Source organism: Coregonus clupeaformis, chromosome 23, assembly GCF_020615455.1.
Source record: "Coregonus clupeaformis isolate EN_2021a chromosome 23, ASM2061545v1, whole genome shotgun sequence".
NCBI classification, from domain to species: domain Eukaryota; kingdom Metazoa; phylum Chordata; class Actinopteri; order Salmoniformes; family Salmonidae; genus Coregonus; species Coregonus clupeaformis.
In genome coordinates this window covers 5,461,161-5,468,750 of record NC_059214.1, presented here as the reverse complement: position 1 = coordinate 5,468,750, position 7,590 = coordinate 5,461,161, and the positions used below count along the sequence as shown (strand labels likewise).

General features: G+C 44.3%; 1 pseudogene; it reads left to right on the top strand.

Annotated features, from left to right (window-relative positions):
• The first annotated feature begins 260 nt into the window (after positions 1-260).
• Positions 261-6,386, top strand: LOC123481668 (annotated as a pseudogene).
• The last annotated feature ends 1,204 nt before the right edge of the window (positions 6,387-7,590 follow it).

Sequence of the window (7,590 nt, the reverse complement as noted above, 5' to 3'; positions counted from 1 at the left end):
GAAGTCTGGTTTATCATAACATCCTGTATGTGAGTGTGTTCTACAACTAGGGAAGCTGAAACAGACAACGGCAACTAGTTTTTAGTGGGGGAAGAAATAACTGATCGTAAGGTACTGTCGGAAAATAAACCGGAGATATTTTAGTACTTAGATGATATGATCGCTGAAATACATCAGTATGTATGTAGGACTGAATCGCTAGGGAAGGAGTGAGCAAAGAACAGTAGAAAAAGAGCAAGTAGAGCGGAGGATTCTGGTTAATGAGTAACGGCCAGCAGCCTGTCTCAAAGGTCTTCCCCACCCTAGTCGAGGGAGAGAAATGTTTTTGATAAGACCGCGTTAAAGAAGACCGGAAGAGAAGAGAGGGAAGACTCCTCTCCCTGCTTGTTCTCTGGTTGTCTGAATTTCCCGTACTCCTCTCCCTTCCCAGCCGGAGCTCTCTGTCATGGGCAGGCGAAGGCCAACGCTGGGCCCCTGGCCCGAGGCCTGATAACTCTGCTTTCAAACAGCAGAGACTGCCTGCCTGGTCCCCAATGCTCTACAGCTCAAACCGTCCTGCCTTTCTTCTACAGTATGGCCGCTGTGTGTGTGCTGCTGGGGGGTGTGGCTGACTTGTCACCGTGCAGAATACACACGAACTGAAGGTGAGTAAGCGATCCTTTCCCAATAAAACTAATACTTTTTTTCCCTCTACCGATACCACACACACACAATCACTTGAAATGGAGCAGGTAACACCCTCCAGAGTGCATAGCTTATCTAACCATGAACACAAGACAGAGGGATAGGTAGGAGACAATAAGAGCAGATCCAGGATATTCTGATAGAGAGGTAGAGACAATATGAGAGGGAACAGTTCCAGGGTATTCTGATAGAGAGGTAGAGACTATGAGAGGGAACAATTCCAGGGTATTCTGATAGAGAGGTAGAGACTATGAGAGGAAACCGTTCCAGGGTATTCTGATAGAGAGGTAGAGACTATGAGAGGGAATAGTTCCAGGGTATTCTGATAGAGAGGTAGAGACTATGAGAGGGAACAGTTCCAGGGTATTCTGATAGAGAGGTAGAGACTATGAGAGGGAACAGTTCCAGGGTATTCTGATAGAGAGGTAGAGACTATGAGAGGGAACCGTTCCAGGGTATTCTGATAGAGAGGTAGAGACTATGAGAGGGAACAGTTCCAGGGTATTCTGATAGAGAGGTAGAGACTATGAGAGGGAACAGTTCCAGGGTATTCTGATAGAGAGGTAGAGACTATGAGAGGGAACAGTTCCAGGGTATTCTGATAGAGAGGTAGAGACTATGAGAGGGAACAGTTCCAGGGTATTCTGATAGAGAGGTAGAGACTATGAGAGGAACAGTTCCAGGGTATTCTGATAGAGAGGTAGAGACTATGAGAGGGAACCGTTCCAGGGTATTCTGATAGAGAGGTAGAGACTATGAGAGGGAACAGTTCCAGGGTATTCTGATAGAGAGGTAGAGACTATGAGAGGGAACAGTTCCAGGGTATTCTGATAGAGAGGTAGAGACTATGAGAGGGAACAGTTCCAGGGTATTCTGATAGAGAGGTAGAGACTATGAGAGGGAACAGTTCCAGGGTATTCTGATAGAGAGGTAGAGACTATGAGAGGGAACAGTTCCAGGGTATTCTGATAGAGAGGTAGAGACTATGAGAGGGAACAGTTCCAGGGTATTCTGATAGAGAGGTAGAGACTATGAGAGGGAACAGTTCCGGGGTATTCTGATAGAGAGGTAGAGACTATGAGAGGGAACAGTTCCAGGGTATTCTGATAGAGAGGTAGAGACTATGAGAGGGAACAGTTCCAGGGTATTCTGATAGAGAGGTAGAGACTATGAGAGGGAAACAGTTCCAGGGTATTCTGATAGAGAGGTAGAGACTATGAGAGGGAACAGTTCCAGGGTATTCTGATAGAGAGGTAGAGACTATGAGAGGGAAACAGTTCCAGGGTATTCTGATAGAGAGGTAGAGACTATGAGAGGGAACAGTTCCAGGGTATTCTGATAGAGAGGTAGAGACTATGGGAGAGGGAACAGTTCCAGGGTATTCTGATAGAGAGGTAGAGACTATGAGAGGGAACAGTTCCAGGGTATTCTGATAGAGAGGTAGAGACTATGAGAGGGAACAGTTCCAGGGTATTCTGATAGAGAGGTAGAGACTATGAGAGGGAACAGTTCCAGGGTATTCTGATAGAGAGGTAGAGACTATGAGAGGGAACAGTTCCAGGGTATTCTGATAGAGAGGTAGAGACTATGAGAGGGAACAGTTCCAGGGTATTCTGATAGAGAGGTAGAGACTATGAGAGGGAACAGTTCCAGGGTATTCTGATAGAGAGGTAGAGACTATGAGAGGGAACAGTTCCAGGGTATTCTGGAGAATGTGTAGCTACAGTATAACAAGGCTGTGGGAAACAAACATTCTGAGATTCATATAGATTTTAATGTGTTTGCTATAGAGTGCATTCGGTAAGTATTCAGACCCCTTGACTTTTGACACATTTTGTTACATTACAGCCTTATTCGAACATGGATTCTTTTTTTTCTTTTTTTTCTCTCAATCTACACACAATACCCCATAATGACAAAGCAAAAACAGGTTTTTAGGAATGTTATCTAATTTATAAAAAACCTTTGGCAGCGATTACAGCCTAGAGTTTTCTTGGGTATGACGCTTGGCACACCTGTATTTGGGGAGTTTCTCCCATTCTTCTCTGCACATCCTCTCAAGCTCTGTCAGGTTGGATGGGGGAGTGTCGCTGCACAGCTATTTTCAGGTCTCTCCAGAGATGTTTGATCGTGTTCAAGTCCAGGCTCTGGCTGGGCCACTCAAGGATATTCAGAGACTTGTCCTGAAGCCACTCCTGCGTTGTCTTGGCTGTATGCTTAGGGTTGTTGTCCTGTTGGAAAGTGAACCTTCACCCCAGTCTGAGGTCCTGAGCGCTCTGGATCAGGATTTCATCAGGATCTCTGTACTTTGCTCCGTTCATCTGTCCCTCGATCCTGACTAGTTTCCCAGTCCCTGCCGGCTGAAAAACATTACCACAGCATGATGCTGCCACCACCATGCTTCACCGTAGGGATGGTGCCATGTTTCCTCCCAGCGTGACGCTTTGGCATTCAGGCCAAAGAGTTCAATCTTGGTTTCATCAGACCAGAGAATCTTGTTTCTCATGGTCACAGAGTCCTTTAGGTGGCTTTTGGCAAACTCCACGCGGGCTGTCATGTGCCTTTTACTGAGGAGTGGCTTCCGTCTGGCCACTCGGCCATAAAGGCCTGATTGGTGGAGTGCTGCAGAGATGGTTGTCCTTCTGGAAGGTTCTCCCATCTCCACAGAGGAACTCTGGAGCTCTGTCAGAGTGGCCATCGGGTTCTTGGTCACCTCCCTGACCAAGGCCCTTCTCCCCCGATTGCTCAGTTTAGCCGGGCGGTCAGCTCTAGGAAGAGTCTTGGTGGTTCCAAACTTCTTCCATTTAAGAATGATGGAGGCCACTGTGTTCTTGGGGTCCTTCAATGCTGCAGACATTTGTTGGTACCCTTCCCCAGATCTGTGCCTCGACACAAGCCTGTCTCGAGCTCTACGGACAATTCCCTTCGACCTCATGGCTTGGTTTTTGCTCCTGACATGCACTGTCAACTGTGGGACCTTATATAGACAGGTGTGTACCTTTCCAAATCATGTCCAATCAATTGAATTTACCACAGGTGGACTCCAATAAAGTTATAGAAACATCTCAAGGATGATCAATGGAAACAGGATGCACCTGAGCTCAATTTCGAGTCTCATAGCAAAGGGTCTGAATACTTACGTAAATAAGATATTTCAGTTTTTTTATTTTTAATACATTTGCTAAAATTTCTAAACCTGTTTGCTTTGTCATTATGGGGTATTGTGTGTAGATTGATGAGGATAATGTTTTATTTAATCAATTTTAGATTAAGGCTGTAACGTAACAAAATGTGGAAAAAGTGAAGGGGTCTGAATACTTTCCGAATGCACAGTATCTATTTCTCTCCCTCCTGCTATCTCTCCTTCCGTCCCTCTACAGGTAGACTACACACACGCAGGTTCATGTGATAAGTGTTTTGAGAAGCGTAAAGACCGTGCCAATGCGAACCAGAGCTGCAACTGCACTGTGGTGTTTAACATCGAAAACATGTTCAAGGTGTGTGAGTATGTGTGTTTGCCTTGTTGTGTACACTTCGGCAAGACCACACGCTAATGTACTGTATGTGTCAGTGTTCAAAATGTTGGAAGCGAAATCCAAGTCCTTTAAGACGCACAGTGATGATGCATTTCCTGTCCCAGGGAGATGTGTTCTTCTACTACGGCCTGATCAACTTCCACCAGAACCTCCGGCAATACATGGACTCCAGGGACGATGGACAGATGATTGGGAGAAAGGAAAACCTCAAGGTAGCTACTGTTTATCTATCAATCTATTCTTCTCTGTCTTCATCCTCTTAATTCTCTGGTTCATTCTAAACTTTTACAACTTCTGCCCCATCAAATTCTTCCTGTCTGTCTCTACAGAACCCCAGCTCCTATTGCAAGCCCTTCATAAAGGATAAGAACGGACTACCTATCGCCCCCTGTGGGGCTGTGGCCAACAGCATGTTCAACGGTATTACACCATTACTCAACAATATCAGTTTATGTTATGAGTCTCTGCTAATAATGTGACTGTATTAAGCACCTTTTAATATCCAGTGATATGATCAAATCTCTCTCTGACATGAAATACCTGGTTTTGATTAATTGACGAGTTTTGTTTGTGTTTGTCCCAGACTCCTTCACTCTGGTGTACCACTCCGCAGCGAGCGGTCCGGTGGTCCATGTTCCTCTGTTCAGGAAGGGCATCACCTGGTACACCGACAAGAACGTCAAGTTCCGCAACCCACAGGCGAACAAGACCCAAACATTAGCACAGGTGTTTGAAGGTGTGTCTCACACCCACAGTGTGTTCATGGCATGTTCATCGTTCATGGCCATCACTATTATTAATACCACATTAATAGACATTTCTATCACTGCTTCCTCTTACCTTTCCAAATGTTGTATGACTGTTGTCAAAACCTTTTCCAAATCATGTCTCAATGTTGCTCTAAATGTTGTATTACTGTTGTCAAAACATTGTCTGGACTCTAGATCTAACCGTTATCTATGTGTTGTCAGGCACGGCCCAGCCTCTGTACTGGCAGAAGCCAGTGTATGACCTGGACCCTGGGACCGTAACAACAACGGCTTCATCAACGAGGACCTGATTGTGTGGATGAGGGAGGCTGCCTTCCCCAACTTCAAGAAGCTCTACGGGGTCCTGAACCGAGCCATAGAACCCTTCACCGAGGGGCTGCCGGCTGGAAACTACAGCGTCCATATCTCCTACAGTATCCTTTGTTATGCATATGGTTATTAATGATTGTCTTACCAGGGGAGATCACATTGAGATTTGAGTCAATTGAATCAAAACTATATATATATATTTTTTTACTGTATTTCCCAATTGCATGCTCCTATTTCCAACCCTTAGGTGGATTGGGGTTAGTGTAGCTAGTTTCTCTTTGGATGGTAGTGAAACAGTAGGTTGTGGCTTGGATTATTGGATTTGTTTATTTGATCAGTTTCAAGAACAATGGAAAGTCACAGCACATGAAGCACAAAAACATCTATTTCCTTTATCTGTGTGAAAAAATGATGGTAGCCCACTAATAGTATGCCTACTGACTATTTAAAGCCTCTATGTTAACATTAAAGGTTTGTGTTCACCGTATGTGGCTATGTTTATCCTTGACCTCTGCCCCTTCTCCAGACTTCCCCAGTGGAGTACTTCCAGGGCAGAAAGGAAGTGGTCCTGTCCACAGTCAGCTGGTTCGGGGGTCAGAACAACTTCCTGCCCGTAGCCTACCTGGTCACAGGCTGTCTCATCCTGCTTCTCGCTGTCATCCTCACCGCAGTCTGGTGGAAGTTTGGTAAGAACGGACGGAATATGGAGGAATGATGGAAAAGGAGCGATGTGAAAAGGTGACGAAGAGGAGACATATGGAGTGAATCATGAAAGAGAATTCTATCAACCTATCAATCTTAATGTATTTAAGATTAATTCATAATACTGTAAATACAGTGAATGTGATTGTGATTATTAAAATGTTCAATGGTCTTAAATGTATGTAGTTCTAGATTAGAGATGGGGTTTGTGTTTTCAGCATTTGATCATCATGGATGCTTGTGCTTGGTTTAATTTCCCTACATGACCATGTGGTGGCAGTAGTGCTGTTAGAATGAAATGAGGTGGGTAACCATAGGAAATTATGTTTTCAGTTGTGATAATTTATGTCAGTGCTTGAATATCGATTAAAGACATGCTCCGGAACTTTGGTGACTACTAAGTATTTTTTTAAACCTCCCACTGGATGTGTGCAATGTGTAGTTCATACATGCATAATCTCTGAGCAGAATTATTGTTTTACCTCAATTAGCCACGAAATCCCTAGCAACTGTTTTTCTGGAAACTGTGCTATGCCATTTTCCCTACATTTTCCTCTACGTGTTCCAGCCCTCTAGCAATTTGAGTTCAACCAATGAGCTTCAGCCTCTCGCTCGATGTGTGACAGCCAGCAAGATGCGCATGATGCACCACAGCAGAGCGAGAGAGAGAGCAATGACATGGTGCACATATCTGCACATGTGACGTAGTATGCAATTTTCGGGGACCACCTTTGGCTGGTGAGTGCTACTTTCAGAACTACTGGCTAAAAGGTATACAAAAGTACCGGAGAATCCCTTTAAGATATGATCTTCAAGATATTATTAAGTAATGTGAAATATGAAGAAATCATTGAAGTTATTTTTTTCTTCACTCTAGATCATATGAATGTGTAGAAGTTTTTTAAAAACATTACTTTTTAAAAATGCTTTATTTCTCCTTGTACAATCTGTGGTCATGAGAAACGCACATAGTGACCAGGGAACACACGGACCTAGGGGCCAGCCTTACCTACTGAAGTCCTAACCTTTAACCTAAAGTTCAACTGGTCCAGGTTCAGATTTGAGTTCAAGACGGGAGTGACCAGACTAATGAGCTCCACTGACTACAGACATGACTAATCAAACACAGATACAGTACACTTACAGGGACAGTCGTACAGACATAGCTAGCCGCACACAGATACTCTCTTTAGGACAGCCATACGAAGACAGACACACCGATACACAGACACAGCTACTCACACAAAGATACTACGGAAAGCCATTACAGACACATTGATGAGACATAAGTCATACAGTAGAGACAGTCAATGTCCAAGAAATAAACAGAGACAGCAATTCACATACACGGATACACACACATATTGGAATTTGAGGTGTTTCTGTAAATATTAACTTCTGCATGCTGATTGGTCACTAGTGATAATGTTTGCTCACCGTCTCTTCTCGCCATACCGTCTTTGTCAGGATCCGTACCATACACACACCTGACGTGGTAACCTAGACTACTCCAGTGTGTTTGGCTAGAGAGGACCATCTTCCTCTAGCACACACAGAAGTCCTACAACCTCTGGATTCTGTGGGAATGG